Here is an 18,047-nt window from a genome sequence, read left to right as displayed (position 1 = left end):
CAGAGCCCATTTTAAGAACTAGAGTCCACACTCCCAATGCCGCCTACTAAATGCGAATGTCTCTTTATGGACAGCGACATGACACCTCCTTAATTGGGCAAAATACTGACGAAGTGTGCGGATGTGAAATGTTTCATGTGCATGTTCAACATGCATATGCAAGTGAACACACATGGAAAAAAGCGTAATATGTGTTAAAATACAGTTGTGACCTGGACATCGAGAAGTAAAATTAATTTACATTAAATTATGTAAGGAAAGTATTAAACTTACCCTGACACCCACACATTCCCAAATATTAATCAATCAATTTCAATCAATTTTTTTATATAGCGCCAAATCACAACAAACAGTTGCCCCAAGGCGCTTTATACTGCAAGGCAAGGCCATACAATAATTATGTAAAACCCCAACGGTCAAAAACGACCCCCTGTGAGCAAGCACTTGGCTACAGTGGGAAGGAAAAACTCCCTTTTAACAGGAAGAAACCTCCAGCAGAACCAGGCTCAGGGAGGGGCAGTCTTCTGCTGGGACTGGTTGGGGCTGAGGGAGAGAACCAGGAAAAAGACATGCTGTGGAGGGGAGCAGAGATCGATCACTAATGATTAAATGCAGAGTGGTGCATACAGAGCAAAAAGAGAAAGAAACAGTGCATCATGGGAACCCCCCCAGTCTATGTCTATAGCAGCATAACTAAGGGATGGCTCAGGGTCACCTGATCCAGCCCTAACTATAAGCTTAGCAAAAAGGAAAGTTTTAAGCCTAATCTTAAAAGTAGAGAGGGTGTCTGTCTCCCTGATCTGAATTGGGAGCTGGTTCCACAGGAGAGGAGCCTGAAAGCTGAAGGCTCTGCCTCCCATTCTACTCTTACAAACCCTAGGAACTACAAGTAAGCCTGCAGTCTGAGAGCGAAGCGCTCTATTGGGGTGATATGGTACTACGAGGTCCCTAAGATAAGATGGGACCTGATTATTCAAAACCTTATAAGTAAGAAGAAGAATTTTAAATTCTATTCTAGAATTAACAGGAAGCCAATGAAGAGAGGCCAATATGGGTGAGATATGCTCTCTCCTTCTAGTCCCCGTCAGTACTCTAGCTGCAGCATTTTGAATTAACTGAAGGCTTTTTAGGGAACTTTTAGGACAACCTGATAATAATGAATTACAATAGTCCAGCCTAGAGGAAATAAATGCATGAATTAGTTTTTCAGCATCACTCTGAGACAAGACCTTTCTGATTTTAGAGATATTGTGTAAATGCAAAAAAGCAGTCCTACATATTTGTTTAATATGCGCTTTGAATGACATATCCTGATCAAAAATGACTCCAAGATTTCTCACAGTATTACTAGAGGTCAGGGTAATGCCATCCACAGTAAGGATCTGGTTAGACACCATGTTTCTAAGATTTGTGGGGCCAAGTACAATAACTTCAGTTTTATCTGAGTTTAAAAGCAGGAAATTAGAGGTCATCCATGTCTTTATGTCTGTAAGACAATCCTGCAGTTTAGCTAATTGGTGTGTGTCCTCTGGCTTCATGGATAGATAAAGCTGGGTATCATCTGCGTAACAATGAAAATTTAAGCAATACCGTCTAATAATACTGCCTAAGGGAAGCATGTATAAAGTGAATAAAATTGGTCCTAGCACAGAATCTTGTGGAACTCCATAATTAACTTTAGTCTGTGAAGAAGATTCCCCATTTACATGAACAAACTGTAATCTATTAGACAAATATGATTCAAACCACCGCAGCGCAGTGCCTTTAATACCTATGACATGCTCTAATCTCTGTAATAAAATTTTATGGTCAACAGTATCAAAAGCAGCACTGAGGTCTAACAGAACAAGCACAGAGATGAGTCCACTGTCCGAGGCCATAAGAAGATCATTTGTAACCTTCACTAATGCTGTTTCTGTACTATGATGAATTCTAAAACCTGACTGAAACTCTTCAAATAGACCATTCCTCTGCAGGATGATCAGTTAGCTGTTTTACAACTACCCTCTCAAGAATCTTTGAGAGAAAAGGAAGGTTGGAGATTGGCCTATAATTAGCTAAGATAGCTGGGTCAAGTGATGGCTTTTTAAGTAATGGTTTAATTACTGCCACCTTAAAGGCCTGTGGTACATAGCCAACTAACAAAGATAGATTGATCATATTTAAGATTGAAGCATTAAATAATGGTAGGACTTCCTTGAGCAGCCTGGTAGGAATGGGGTCTAATAAGCATGTTGATGGTTTGGCTGAAGTAACTAATGAAAATAACTCAGACAGAACAATCGGAGAGAAAGAGTCTAACCAAATACCGGCATCACTGAAAGCAGCCAAAGATAACGATACATCTTTGGGATGGTTATGAGTAATTTTTTCTCTAATAGTCAAAATTTTGTTAGCAAAGAAAGTCATGAAGTCATCACTAGTTAAAGGTAATGGAATACTCAGCTCAATAGAGCTCTGACTCTTTGTCAGCCTGGCTACAGTGCTGAAAAGAAACCTGGGGTTGTTCTTATTTTCTTCAATTAGTGATGAGTAGAAAGATGTCCTAGCTTCACGGAGGGCTTTTTATAGAGCAACAGACTCTTTTTCCAGGCTAAGTGAAGATCTTCTAAGTTAGTGAGACGCCATTTCCTCTCCAACCTACGGGTCATCTGCTTCAAGCTACGAGTTCGTGAGTCATACCACGGAGTAAGGACACTTCTGATTTAAAGCTCTCTTTTTAGAGGAGCTACAGCATCCAAAGTTGTCTTCAATGAGGACTGTAAAACTATTGACGAGATACTCTATCTCCCTTACAGAGTTTAGGTAGCTACTCTGCATCTGTGTTGGTATATGGCATTAGAGAACATAAAGAAGGAATCATATCCTTAAACCTAGTTACAGCGCTTTCTGAAAGACTTCTAGTGTAATGAAACTTATTCCCCACTGCTGGGTAGTCCATCAGGGTAAATGTAATTGTTATTAAGAAATGATCAGACAGAAGGGAGTTTTCAGGGAATACTGTTAAGTCTTCTATTTCCATACCATAAGTCAGAACAAGATCTAAGATATGATTAAAGTGGTGGGTGGACTCATTTACTTTTTGAGCAAAGCCGATAGAGTCTAATAATAGATTAAATGCAGTGTTGAGGCTGTCATTCTCAGCATCTGTGTGGATGTTAAAATCGCCCACTACTAATTATCTTATCTGAGCTAGCACTAAGTCAGACAAAAGGTCTGAAAATTCACAGAGAAACTCACAGTAACGACCAGGTGGACGATAGATAATAACAATAAACTGGTTTTTGGGACTTCCAATTTGGATGGACAAGACTAAGAGTACAAGCTTTCAAATGAATTAAAGCTCTGTCTAGGTTTTTGATTAATTAATAAGCTGGAATGGAAGATTGCTGCTAATCCTCCGCCCCGGCCCGTGCTACGAGCATTCTGACAGTTAGTGTGACTCGGGGGTGTTGACTCATTTAAACTAACATACTCATCCTGCTGTAACCAAGTTTCTGTTAGGCAGAATAAATCAATATGTTGATCAATTATTATATCATTTACCAACAGGGACTTAGAAGAAAGAGACCTAATGTTTAATAGACCACATTTAACTGTTTTAGTCTGTGGTGCAATTGAAGGTGCTATATTATTTTTTCTTTTTGAATTTTTATGCTTAAATAGATTTTTGCTAGTTATTGGTGGTCTGGGAGCAGGCACCGTCTCTACGGGGATGGGGTAATAAGGGGATGGCAGGGGGAGAGAAGCTGCAGAGAGGTGTATAAGACCACAGCTCTGCCTCCTGGTCCCAACGCTAGACAGTCACAGTTTGGAGGATCCAAAAAAATTGGCCAGATTTCTAGAAATGAGAGCTGCTCCCTCTAAAGTGGGATGGATGCCGTCTCTCCTAACAAGACCAGGTTTTCCCCAGAAGCTTTGCCAATTATCAATGATCAATGAAGCCCACCTCATTTTTTGGACACCACTCAGACAGCCAGCAATTCAAGGAGAACATGCGGCTAAACATGTCACTCCCGGTCTGATTGGGGAGGGGCCCAGAGACTTAGAAGAGAGAGACCTAATGTTTAATAGACCACATTTAACTGTTTTAGTCTGTGGTGCAGTTGAAGGTGCTATATTATTTTTTCTTTTTGAATTTTTATGCTTAAACAGATTTTTGCTGGTTATTGGTAGTCTGGGAGCAGGCACCGTCTCTACGGGGATGGGGTAATGAGGGGATGGCAGGGGGAGAGAAGCTGCAGAGAGGTGTGTAAGACTACAACTCTGCTTCCTGGTCCCAACCCTGGATAGTCACGGTTTGGAGGATTTAAGAAAATTGGCCAGATTTCTAGAAATGAGAGCTGCTCCATCCAAAGTGGGATGGATGCCGTCTCTCCTAACAAGACCAGGTTTTCCCCAGAAGCTTTGCCAATTATCTATGAAGCCCACCTCATTTTTTGGACACCACTCAGACAGCCAGCAATTCAAGGAGAACATGCGGCTAAACATGTCACTCCCGGTCTGATTGGGGAGGGGCCCAGAGAATACTACAGAGTCCGACATTGTTTTTGCAAAGTTACACACCGATTTAATGTTAATTTTAGTGACCTCCGATTGGCGTAACCGGGTGTCATTACTGCCGACGTGAATTACAATCTTACCAAATTTACGCTTAGCCTTAGCCAGCAGTTTCAAATTTCCTTCAATGTCGTCTGCTCTGGCCCCCGGAAGACAATTGACTATGGTTGCTGGTGTCGCTAACTTCACATTTCGCAAAACAGAGTCGCCAATAACCAGAGTTTGATCCTCGGTGGGTGTGTCGTCGAGTGGGGAAAAACGGTTAGAGATGTGAACGGGTTGGCGGTGTACACAGGGCTTCTGTTTAGGGCTACGCTTCCTCCTCACAGTCACCCAGTCAGCCTGCTTTCCCGGCTGCTCGGGATCTGCCAGGGGGTAACTAACGGCGGCTAAGCTACCTTGGTCCGCACCGACTACAGGGGCCTGGCTAGCTGTAGAATTTTCCAAGGTGCGGAGCCGAGTCTCCAATTCGCCCAGCCTGGCCTCCAAAGCTACGAATAAGCTACACTTATTACAAGTACCGTTACTGCTAAAGGAGGCCGAGGAATAACTAAACATTTCACACCCAGAGCAGAAAAGTGCGGGAGAGACAGGAGAAGCCGCCATGCTAAATCGGCTAAGAGCTAGTAGCTACGCTAAGCTAGCGGATTCCTAAAAACACGCAAAGTGAATAATGTGTAAATAATTTAGAGGTGATTCAGCAGAAGGAGTGCTTTAGTTAAGGCACGTAAAGATTACACTGGGAAACAAATCGTAATCTAGATAACTAGATCAATAATATTAGTGTTTGCAACTGGGGTTAAGATGGCACGTGAGAGGACTGGGCTCCATCTGATTTCCTGTGGGTGCTGTACAGTGTCATGGTGAAGAAAGAACTGAGCCAGAAGGTGATATTTTTGATTTACCAGTCAATTTCTGCTCCTATCCTCACCTATGGTCATGAACTTTGTGTAATGAATTGAAACAAGCTGGCAGATTCCATTAGCAAAAATTAGATTCTGTCATTGCGTAACTGATCTTACACTTGGGAACAGGGCGAGAAGCTCGAATATCTGGGAGTAGATCCGCTGCTTCTTCGCATTGAAAGGAGCCAGCTGAGGTATTTCAGGCACCTGTTGAGGATAGTCTTCTCAGCATGTGTAACTGGCAGGAGGTCCTAGGAAAGACCCAGGACACAATGGAGGGATATCTCCCCGCTGGCTTTGAAATGACCCGCAAGCCACAGGAAGAGGCAGGGGACTTGGCTGAGGATAGGGAAGTGTGGGAGGAGCTGCTTGGTCTTCTGCCACTGTTACCCGGACAAGCGGCAGAAAAATCAACAAATCAATGAAGAAACTGGTCAACCTCTGGACAGGCAATTGATAAATATGATACATTAACAAAAAAAAGTCCAGTCATCTCACCTTGAAGTTGCTGGACCAGAATTAGTTTCCTTCACACACACCCTCACATAGTGTGCTGCCATCGATTCCCTTGTCGATACCGCTTGTGAATTTTCTGTGTACTAAAAGTAGGCTTTAAAGGTTTTCTATGTCAACAACATTTTATTGAGTCTTAAAGTAAATAAATATGAAATTGGTCACTGGATCCTTAAACTCTGGACATAATAAACTCTACATGGTGGCTCCTTGATCTCTGGACATAAATAGAAATAAACAAAATCTGTAGTTTTTGTCAAAAGCATTTCCTTTCAGACATTATTGGCATGAATGTCTTTCCATACCTCTGAGCTGAGCTCTTGCAGCTCGCTGTGCTTCACATCAGCATCAGTTTAATTCATAAAGAATGTAGGACGTCTCATTTTGGGAAGAAAAAAAACGTTTTAATCGATTGTAGTCTATTTTCTGTATTACAGCGTTTGTAAGAGGTGTCATTTTATTTAAAGCAGCAATTCGTTTTGAAGTTATTAATTCTGACCGGACTCTGTCTCAGCAGAGAGCCACTCAGCATTTGGAGCTGTGCCAACAGAACGGAGGACGATTCTCTTTTCTTGACTGCCACAAGACAAGATGCAACTTAGCGGCTTTAATCTGCACAAAAGTGACTCACAGTCACGACTGACGTATTTTAATGGCTTTGAGAGGAGTTAAGAAGTGGACTTGCCACTTCTGAAGAGTTATTATTAGTATTACTGCTGTTGTTTTTGCTATTATTATTAATACAGTATATGAATAAAAATAAATTTTAAAAAATTACAATTTTTAATACATTTGACTCTTTTACGACAACAAGCACTGAGCCAATAATTAGTATACAGAAAACAAATGCACACAAACGTGCTGAAATGCCAATAGCTTAATGCTAACTTTCACACAGAGAACGCCATAGACATGCTAACGCGTTAGCATCGGTCCCGTTTTTAAGTTATAAAATACATCTATCAACGGTTTCAGAAGACCATAACAGGTTGGTTTAACATAAAAGGGAATATACTACTCACAGGCATATGCTCTTTAGGATTTTAGTGGGGAAAAATTAAGATAAAGTCCAACGACCCAGCAAATCGAACTTTGCTTCATTGGTTCACGCTTCAAAGTGCAGTCGCTCTGCAGAAGCGGTTGATTACAGACCCGCTGCAGGGTCTGCAGTCAACGTAGAGAAATTATCATTTTTCCGACAAAGACCCTCAAAAACAACAGCCACTCTGAAGGACCGATAAGGGAATCATTAAGCAAAAAGACTATTGATATCGGGGGATGAAATCATTTCTTAACGATACCCAACCCGAGATGCGAGATGTGGGCCGTGGTGCGAGACCAAAACAAACAAAAAGAAGAAGAAGACCAAAACAAACATGGCAGATTCGGTGAAGTTTGATGACACGGAGATGTGAAGAAATTCGACTTTGCCGCCGCAAACTATAGTAAAATAAACAGAATTTTGAGTATTTTTGCAGTGGCCCGAGCGGGCCATCATTTGATAAACTGTACTGGCCCGTAGTGGCCCAACAGTGGGCCAAATCGGGGCCGGGCGAGAGGGCAAATGGCTATGTCGAGCCCTGAGGTGTGCGTGCAGTCGAGAGTAGTGCAGTACTTACCTGACCCAGCAGGAGGAGCTGATCAGCACATTTCTTTGTGTGTTCATAACTCGAGCGTTTCACCTCCTGAAGGTGCGCTCGATCCAACTGGAACTTCTGGAGAGCAGGAACATATTAACGTTAGATGCTGGTCATAAAAACAGCCAAATTGATTTACAGAACAGAGCAAATAAAAAGGAAGAATGATTTTATTTGCAAAAAAAGTACCATTCTTAAAAAAAAGTTACACAGGAAAAATAATATTTTAAAGAGATGTAATTCCATGCGCATCCATACCTCAGATTTCAAGATGGACACACTATCGTATTTCAAACTATATTATTTCTATCGTTTTCTGATTTTCACCACAGTCGATTAACGCACCACCCGGAACACTCACTCTGTGGGTTTTATTTCCCGAAACACTACAAAAAAAAAAAAAAAAAAAACAATAGTGGCAGCAGGGCGTGTGTTTGTGTCGGGGGGGGGGGGGGGGGGGAATGTCACAAATACAACCATTTCAACTTTGAAGAAATTTAAATATGTAAAAGAAAAAAAAAAGAAAATGAATGGGACCATTAAAATGAGAACATAAACCAAGACCAGTGTGTTCAGAGAGCACTGTGAAACCACAGCCACATTTGAAATATTGGGCATGAGTAGAAAATGTTTCATGGGGTTTTAAATAGGGCTTGACCGAGATGGATTTTTAAGGACCGACACCACAAGGTTCGAAGGCCGATACGATTTTTGACGCCGATATTTGTCAGCAGTAAAAATTATGCAAAAGGTGTCAAAATTTATTATAATGCACTTTTAACACAAAACTTTAAATATTTTGCAACATGTTTCATTGACAAAACCTTTTAGCGTGACCTTCACAAAAAAAAAATAATAATAATAAATAAATAACATTATTACAAAGTTAAACAAATCAATAAATACAGCTGACACAGCTCCAGTTTGCACACTGCTACCTTCTTCTGTGACAGTCTGTGGGACAGCAGACTTCAGCACCAACAAGCTGAATTTCTCTAACAAATCAAGTAGTGCTGTCAGATCTTAGTGGTACATTTGATACCGTGGATCATCATATTGTACTTGATAGGCTGGAGAATCATTTTGGGATTACTGGGAGTGCCCTTGCATGGGTGACGTCATACCTGACCAGTCATTCTCACTGTGTTTCATACAATAACACTACCTCTAACCTTAGTGACATGAAATTTGGGGTTCTACAGGGGTCTGTCTTAGGCCCCCTGCTTTTCTCCCTTTATATAGCACCCCCTGGGCACATATTGTGGCATTTTGGGATTACCTTTCACTGCCGTGCTGATGATAATCAGATATACATGCCGATAACTGCTGGTAATCTCATCCACATAAAATCCTTAGAAGATTGCCTTGCATCAGTGAAAAGCTGGATGTCTAGCAATTTACTACTTTTAAACTCTGACAAGACTGAAATGATGGTTGGTTGGGTGGAACTAATGAAAAAGAAATAATTGATCTGGTGCATAATTCCAAAAGCAAGAAATTAACCGACTTCAACAATCTGGATATGGCTTTTTTTGAAAAAAAATATTGATTGTATAGTAAAATCTTCCAGCTACATTTGTAATATATCATTAAGTTCTGGTAAATTTCCTTCTCAAATGAAGATAGCTAAAGTAATACCTCTGTTTAAAACTGGTGACAAACACACTTTTTCCAATTACAGACCTATCTCACTTTTACCACAATTTTCCAAAATACTAGGAAAAATTTTTGTAAAGAGACTGAATAATTACTTACTAAAGCATGAGATACTCTGCGAAGAACAATATGGATTTAGAAAATCTAGGACTACTTCACATGCATTGATGGATTTTGTGGAAAATATAGCGACTGCAGTTGATAATAAACAATATACAGTAGGTATTTTTTTTTATTTACAGAAAGCATTTGACACTGGTAACCATGAACTATTACTAACCAAATTACAGAAATATGGAATCAGAAGACTGGCATATGACTGGATAAATAGTTATTTACATGGTCGGTCTCAGTATGTTCAATATAACAACACTGACTCTGAACTCCGGGAAATTACGTGTGGGGTGCCCCAGGGTTCTGTGTTAGGTCCTTTGTTATTTATACTGTATATAAATGATATAAGTTGGGTGTCAAGAGCACTGAGGTGTGTCCTTTTTGCAGATGACACAACTGTGTTTTGCAGTGGTGATAATCCTGAACAGCTTCTGGACACTGTGGAAAATGAATTGGATAAATTTAAGGCTTGGTTTAACGCTAACAAATTGTCACTCCACCTTGGAAAAGCTAAATGTATTATATTTGGAAATAAACTTGTACCTAAATGTAAAAATGTAACCATTAACAATATGGAAATAGAGACAGTAACTGAGAATAAATTCCTAGGTGTTATAATTGATAATAAACTCAGCTGGAAACCACATATAAATTTCATAAAATCGAACATGTCAAAATCTATCACCATCATGTACAGGGCCAAGGACATACTGTCACAGGAAGGGTTACTTACTTTATATCATTCTTTAATAGCACCATATATGACATATTGTATTGAGTCTTGGGGTAACACTTACAAATCAAACACCAATCAAATTTTCTCTTACAAAAACGTGCCATTAGAATCATCTGTAACAAACATTATCTTGAATCAACGCATTCCCTGTTTACGACTTTAAATTTATTGAAATTCTGAGATTTAGTGGATTACATCACAATACAAACTTTGTACAAAGCCAACAACCAAGCCTTACCACTTCATGTCCAGAACCTGTTCAAGATGAGGGACTCTGAATATAGTTTACGAGGATGTGCTGTATTCAAGAAGGCTCCTATATGCACCAATGTAAAGGGTTTTTGTGTTTCAGTTAAAGGGGTGAAGGTTTGGAACGAATGTCCTGTTGAAATTAGATTATGTGGTTCTTTAGTTTGTTTTAAGAAACATTATAAAAATATAATAATTTCCGGATATAATGAAAAATACAACTGAATCAATAATGTATAAATATGATGTATAACCTTGTTAATGTATGGTATGTATCTGTTGTGTATATATGTATATATACAACCCCTGGCAATAATTATGGACTCACCAGCCTCGGAGGATGTTCATTCAGTTGTTTAATTTTGTAGAAAAAAAGCAGATCACAGACATGACACAAAACTAAAGTCATTTCAAATGGCAACTTTCTGGCTTTAAGAAACACTATAAGAAATCAGGAAAAAAATTGTGGCAGTCAGTAACGGTTTCTTTTTTAGACCAAGCAGAGGGGAAAAAAATATGGACCACTCAATTCTGAGGAATAAATTATGGAATCACCCTGTAAATTTTCATCCCCAAAACTAAAACCTGCATCAAATCAGATGTGCTCATTAGTCTTCATCTAAAAAGGAGTGATCACACCTTGGAGAGCTGTTGCACCAAGTGGACTGACATGAATCATGGCTCCAACACAAGAGATGTCAATTGAAACAAAGGAAAGGATTATCAAACTCTTAAAAGAGGGTAAATCATCACGCAATGTTGCAAAAGATGTTGGTTGTTCACAGTCAGCTGTGTCTAAACTCTGGACCAAATACAAACAACATGGGAAGGTTGTTAAAGGCAAACATACTGGTAGACCAAGGAAGACATTAAAGCGTCAGGACAGAAAACTTAAAGCAATATGTCTCAAAAATCGAAAATGCACAACAAAACAAATGAGGAAGGAATGGGAGGAAACTGGAGTCAACATCTGTGACCGAACTGTAAGAAACCGCCGAAAGGAAATGGGATTTACATACAGAAAAGCTAAACGAAAGCCATCATTAACACCTAAACAGAAAAAAACAAGGTTACAATGGGCTAAGGAAAAGCAATTGTGGACTGTGGATGACTGGATGAAAGTCATATTCAGTGATGAATCTCGAATCTGCATTGGGCAAGGTGATGATGCTGGGACGTTTGTTTGGTGCCGTTCCAATGAGATTTATAAAGATGACTGCCTGAAGAAAACATGTAAATTTCCACAGTCATTGATGATATGGGGCTGCATGTCAGGTAAAGGCACTGGGGAGATGGCTGTCATTACATCATCAATAAATGCACGAGTTTACATTGATATTTTGGACACTTTTCTTATCCCATCAATTGAAAGGATGTTTGGAGATGATGAAATCATTTTTCAAGATGATAATGCATCTTGCCATAGAGCAAAAACTGTGAAAACATTCCTTGCAAAAAGACACATATGGTCAATGTCATGGCCTGCAAATAGTCCGGATCTTAATCCAATTGAAAATCTTTGGTGGAAGTTGAAGAAAATGGTCCATGACAAGGCTCCAACCTGCAAAGCTGATCTGGCAACAGCAATCAGAGAAAGCTGGAGCCAGATTGATGAAGAGTACTGTTTGTCACTCATTAAGTCCATGCCTCAGAGACTGCAAGCTGTTATAAAAGCCAGAGGTGGTGCAACAAAATACGAGTGATATGTTGGAGCGTTCTTTTGTTTTTCATGATTCCATAATTTTTCCTCAGAATTGAGTGATTCCATATTTTTTTCCCTCTGCTTGGTCTCAAAAAGTAACCGTTACTGACTGCCACAGTTTTTTTTCCTGATTTCTTATAGTGTTTCTTAAAGCCAGAAAGTTGACTTTAGTTTTGTGTCATGTCTGTGATCTTCTTTTTTTCTACAAAATTAAACAACTGAATGAACATCCTCCGAGGCCAGTGATTCCATAATTTTTGCCAGGGGTTGTAGGTGTGTGAGCAAAATGAATATGTATCTATGAGTCTGTGTTTTTTGAGCATAAGTGCTAATAGTGTTGGACTTGGACTTTTGGTATGGGGTTGGTAACTGATAAGCTTTGCTTCTTCCCACCCCCTTTCAGACACACAGTGCAAATTTTGGTTTTGTTTCAGTTTGTTTTAATACGATGTGACTATGTGCTGTGTTGCTGAAATAAATTTCATTCATTCATTCATGGTTCTTGGTTCAGTGAGACATCGGCATCAATTCTGACCAGTTAGCCTGCGCCTGTGTGTCATATATCACACTAACAAAGTGAGGAACCTTGGGTAATTTCTGATCCTATGTTGTCCTTTGTCCTCCACATTAGAGATATTATGAGGACTGCTTTCTTCCACCTGCAAAATATAGCAAAGATTCATCCTATCCTGTCTATGGCTGATGCTGAGACCCTGATTCATGCATTTGTCTGGACTCCTACAATGTTCTGTTTTCTTGTTTACCGAAGTCCAGCATTAGGGGTCTCCAAGTGGATCAAAATGCTGCTGCCAGACTTTTGACACAAAGCAGAAAGTTTGACCACATTACACCCATTTTGGCATCTCTTCACTGGCTTCTTGTCCCTGTGAGATCAGATTTTAAGGTTCTGCTACTAGTCTATAAATCTGTTCACGGACTGGCACCTCCCGATTTAGCTGACCTAATTAAACCCTATGTACCAGCCTGGGGTTTCACGTTCTCAGGGAGCAGGACTACTTTGTGTCTCTAGGGTGAATAAAAAGTCTGTGGCTCACAGAGCTTTCTGTTATTGTGTCCCTGTTGTGTGGAATGATCTCCCTGTATCAATAAAACAGATTCTGTGAAGCCGGAGTCACAAACTCATGGCCCGCAGGCCGGATCATGTCATCTGGCCCGCAACTTGATATCAATTTATTGTGAAATTCAGCCCATCTGAGAAAGAAATTTCCAATTTCCGTGGTGACCCTGAACGCAGCATATTTACCGCGTGAACCCAAACAAGCCAAAAAAACAAAAAACAAAATAAAACATTTGGCACACTGGCAGCTCCCTCACAACGTAAATCAGAATGTCCAAAGGCTAAAAGAAAAGTTGATGTCGAGCACAGAGTGTTTCAGGAGCGGCGGGAAACCAATTATTTCTGTGTGGAGTTTAAGGGGAACGCCACCTGCCATATCTGCAAGCAGAAAGTTGCCATTCTGAAGGAATATAATCTCAAATGGCATTTTTTATTTAAACATGCGGAGCAGTATGCAAAGTTCGAGGGAGAAGCTTGGACACAGCGAGCTGCACAGTTAAAGAAAGAGCTGTCATCTCAACAAAATTTATTCCAGAGAGCGAGAAAGGAGGCCGATGCGGCGCTTGAAGCAAGTTACGTTGTGAGTGAGATGATCGCCAAAGCGGGAAAGCCGTTCACTGAAGGTCAGTTTCTGAAGGACTGCATGCTGAAAGTTGCAGATATTGTCTGTCCAGAAAAAAGAGCCAATTCAGCAACATCAGTCTGTCAGCCAACACAGTGGCAGAGCGGATCACTGAGCTTTCAGATGACATTTATTAACAGTTACGTGACAAAGGCAAACGTTTCAGTGCGTACGCTGTGGGTCTGGATGAGAGCACAGACCTCTGACACGGCTCAGCTCGTCATTTATGTCCGCGGTATTAACGACCAGTTCAAATTAACAGAAGAGCTGCTCAGTGTGAACCCGATGCAAAGTCGTACCACAGCTAAGGATGTATTTCAGCTGCTGGGTGACACAAGTGAGCAGGCTGGCCTCTCCTGGAAGTCTCTCATAAGAATAACGACAGACGGTGCACCATCAATGATGGGGAGGAAAAACAGACTCGTAGTGCTTGTTCAAAAAAAAATTGGAGGAGGAAAGTGCAGATTCTGCAAATGCTCTGCACTGCATTATCCACCAGCAGGCGCTGTGCAGCAGGTGCTTAAAGTTTAACAATGTGATGTCTGTTGTCGTGAAATGCATCACTTTAATTAGATCCAGAGCCTTACAGCACCACCAGTTCCGTGCCATTTTAGAGGAAATTGATGCATCATATGGAGATGTGCTGTACTTCACAGAGGTACGGTGGCTCAGCAGGGCAAATGTCCTGAAGAGGTTTTTTGAGCTGAGAACAGAAGTGAAGATGTTCATGGAGGAGGGCAGGCTGGACCTTCCTAAGCTTGATGATCCCAAGTGGCTGATGGACCTGGCTTTTCTAGTTGACATCACAGAGGAACTGAACACACTCAATCTGAAGTTGCAGAGTCCAGGCCAGCTTGTCAGTGCAGCTTTTGAAAATGTCAGAGCTTTCATGACAAAACTGATGTTATGGAAACCTCAGATCTCTGAGAAAGAAACTCTTCCACTTCCCAGCATGCAGTTCTCTTGCGGAGGAGGACAAAGCATTCAGTGGTGAAAAATATGTTGCTGCCATTGAGAAATTACAGCAGGAATTTGACCAGCGGTTTGCAGACTTCAAGACACACAGTGCCACATTCCAAATGTTTGCTGAGTCCTTCTCCTTGGATGTGCAGAATGCTCCTAGTGTGCTACAAATGGAGCTCACTGACCTGCAGTGCAATTCTCAACTCAAAGCCAAGTTCAGAGAGACCAATGGAAAAGCAGAAATGCTTGGAAAATTTCTGAAATGCCCCATCTTTTCCAGAACTTTCCAGGATATTCAAGAGGACCATGTGTCTTTCTGGAAGCACATATCTCTGTGAAAATCTATTCTCCACCATGAACTTTAATAAATCAAAGTACAGATCCAGACTCAGTGATGACCACCTTGAAGCCATACTGAGGGTTTCAACTGCCACCTCCCTCAGAGCAAATGTGGTTAAGCTGTTTGAGAAAAAGTGTTCTCAGGTGTCTGGGAGCAAGCATTAGAAAAAAAAAAAGAAAAAAAAAAAGCGAAATATGAATGTAAAATAGTTCATGTTGTTAAGGACAGTTGTTTGAACGGTTGAATGTTTTTTCCTTTTTTATCCTCTTCTAACAACACTGGATGCTCAGCGGCCCTCTGGTAATATGAGTTTGAGACCCCTGCTGTAGAGACTTTCAAGTCCAGACTTAAGACACAATTATTTTCCCTTTCGTATGGCTAGCAAACTGGCATAGTATGTTACTATGCATTTTACTCATTTTATTAGGAAACAGAGCAGGTCGCGGTCTCAACTTTATCTAAATTCTGGGTCTTTTAGTGAAGTTTAGGACTAGTGGCCGGTGATCACCTTAGTATTTCTGTTGTTTTTCTGTTGCTCAATGCTGACAAATTACACTGTATTCATTGTCTTTCTGATGCCTGATTGTTTTTCTCTCTGTTTGAGATGCGGCTCCATCCACGGACGGGTGTGGTGTCTATTTCTATAGCCCTCTTATCCTGTGCACTGGCAACATTTCCTCTATATTCGTTTTGTGAATCGTTTTACAAATTATTTTGTAAATCGTGTCTGTAGCATGGCCCAAGTAGAGGGTCACCCCTTTGAGTCTGGTCTGCTTGAGGTTTCGTCCTCAAATAATCAGAGGGAGTTTTTCCTTACCACTGTCACCTGTGTGCTTGCTCTGGGTGTTGGTAAGGTTAGACATTACTTGTGTGAAGCACCTTGAGGCAACTTTGTTGTGATGTGGCGCTACATAAATGCAAATATTATTTTTTTTTTTTTACTCATGATTTTATTTATTTTTCAAATACAATACAAAACAAAATACAACACTCAGATGAACATGAACATAAACACATTTGCCCAGGCAGTGTCTTGTCAATCAGCTTCCTGAATACTTAAGCCATTTTTCCCCATTTTTTGTCCATTTGAGCTTCCTGTAGTCTCCGTCTGTATGTCAGCTTTTCCATTAAATATATGTCTTCCACTATCGATATCCATTGGTCCTTTGTTGGTATGTCTATTGTTCCCCAGTTCCTTGTTATTGCCTTCTTTGCAGCTATCAGCATCGTTTTGATTAAGTATTTGTCACTCTCATGTATAATTCCTTCAGAAAAATTACATAAATAAAAAAACACATGTTCCAGTGGTACCTTATATCCCAACACAGAGGTCAAAACATCCCAAACATCTTCCCAAAACTTACAAATTCTTGTACATTTCCAAAAAATATGTACATGGTCTACATCAATATCTCCACACCCTCTCCAGCATTTTTTATGTTTTGTTAACTGTTTGCTTTTGATTCTTGGGGTGATGAAGAACCTAATGAGGTTTTTCCAGGCAAACTCCCTCCATGTCCGAAGCTAGTTGTTGTGTGGTGGACCTTCCACATTTTTTGCCATTCTGTGTCCCCAATTTTATCTGTAACTCTTTCCCAATTACATTTCACTTTGTTAGTTGTATTTTTTGTCTATGTTTGTTAAGGCTTTATATAATGATGTTATTATTTTCAGATTAGTATCCCCATATCCTTTTGTCATAATTTCAACTAGCTCACTCTCTTCCATGGAGGAGGCCGCCTGTATTTCAGTTTTATGGAAATTTCTCATTTGAAGATAACGAAAAAAGTCTTGTTTCTCCAGTTCAAATCTCTGCATTAGATGTTGAAAACTGTCCAGCTGCCCATTCTTCTCTAAAACACACCACGCTGTTATCCCTCTAAATGTCCACTGTTTATAATTCTTGTCATATAAAGCAGGTTTAAAGTTTACATCATATGCTATCCATTTAAGTTTTGATTCACTTTTCTGATGTTTGTGTTGTTTGAGTATTTTAAACCATATAAAGAGTGTATGTTTGGTTATAGAATCTAGATATAGTTTATTCTTCTCAAACATTCCTCTATCTCCAATGATACTTTGGATGGGCTGTTTTAATATTTTTGTTTCAATATCTTTCCATTTTCCACAGTAGTCTGTTTTGCACCAATAATATAGATATTTTATTTGTGAAGCATAGTAATATTCTCTTAATTTTGGTAATAACATCCCCCCTTTTTCTTTGTGCAGCTGGAGAGTTTTATATTCAACCCTAGGTCTTTTACCCCCTGCCCCCCCAGATGAATCTGGAGATAATCCTGTCCCATGTTATAAATTGCAATGTAGTGACCTCTACTGGTAATGCTTGGATAGGAATAAAAATCTCGGCAAGATATTCATTTTTACAATCTCAATTCGTGAGCTAAAATCTAAAGGTAATGTATTCCATCTTTTTATGTCTTTCTGTATTAATTTAAGTATTTGAGTTTTTGATATGTTAATCTTGTATCCAGATAAATAACCATATCTTTCCATCATCTCTATCAACTTGGGAAGTGATGTATCTGGGTGCTCGAGGAAGGCTATAACATCATCTGCAAAAAGTCCAATTTATGTTCCTCTCCATTTATCGTCCCTCCTTTAATGTCTGATTTTGTCGTATTGCTTGTGCCAGTGGTTCTATAAAAAATTGCAAAGAGGCTAGGTGAGAGGCAACACCCCTTGTCGAGTAGACCTATGAAGAGTAAACTGTTCAGTAGATCACCATTTATTTTTATTCTGGCTGTGGGGTCTTTGTATATTGTTTTAATAATATTTATTGATTTGTTATTGAAACCCATTCTCTCTAGTGTCAAATATAAAAATTCCCCAATTAACATGGTCAATGCCTTTTCAGCATCTATGCTCGTAATAACAAAATTTTATTCTCCCTTTGTGCCCGTTCAGTTATGTGAAGAGTTCTCCTAATGTTATCATGTGTTTGTCTCCCGTGT

General features: G+C 39.9%; 1 protein-coding gene across 1 annotated transcript in view; it reads right to left on the bottom strand.

Annotated features, from left to right (window-relative positions):
- Nucleotides 1-18,047, bottom strand: part of LOC117523180 (WD repeat-containing protein 11-like) — a 378,317-nt gene that overhangs the window by 53,371 nt on the left and 306,899 nt on the right.

This window comes from Thalassophryne amazonica, chromosome 13 (genome assembly GCF_902500255.1).
Source record: "Thalassophryne amazonica chromosome 13, fThaAma1.1, whole genome shotgun sequence".
Classification (NCBI taxonomy): Eukaryota; Metazoa; Chordata; class Actinopteri; order Batrachoidiformes; family Batrachoididae; genus Thalassophryne; species Thalassophryne amazonica.
The sequence above is the reverse complement of the archived record's forward strand: the minus strand, read 5'-3'. Positions and strand labels throughout refer to the sequence as shown.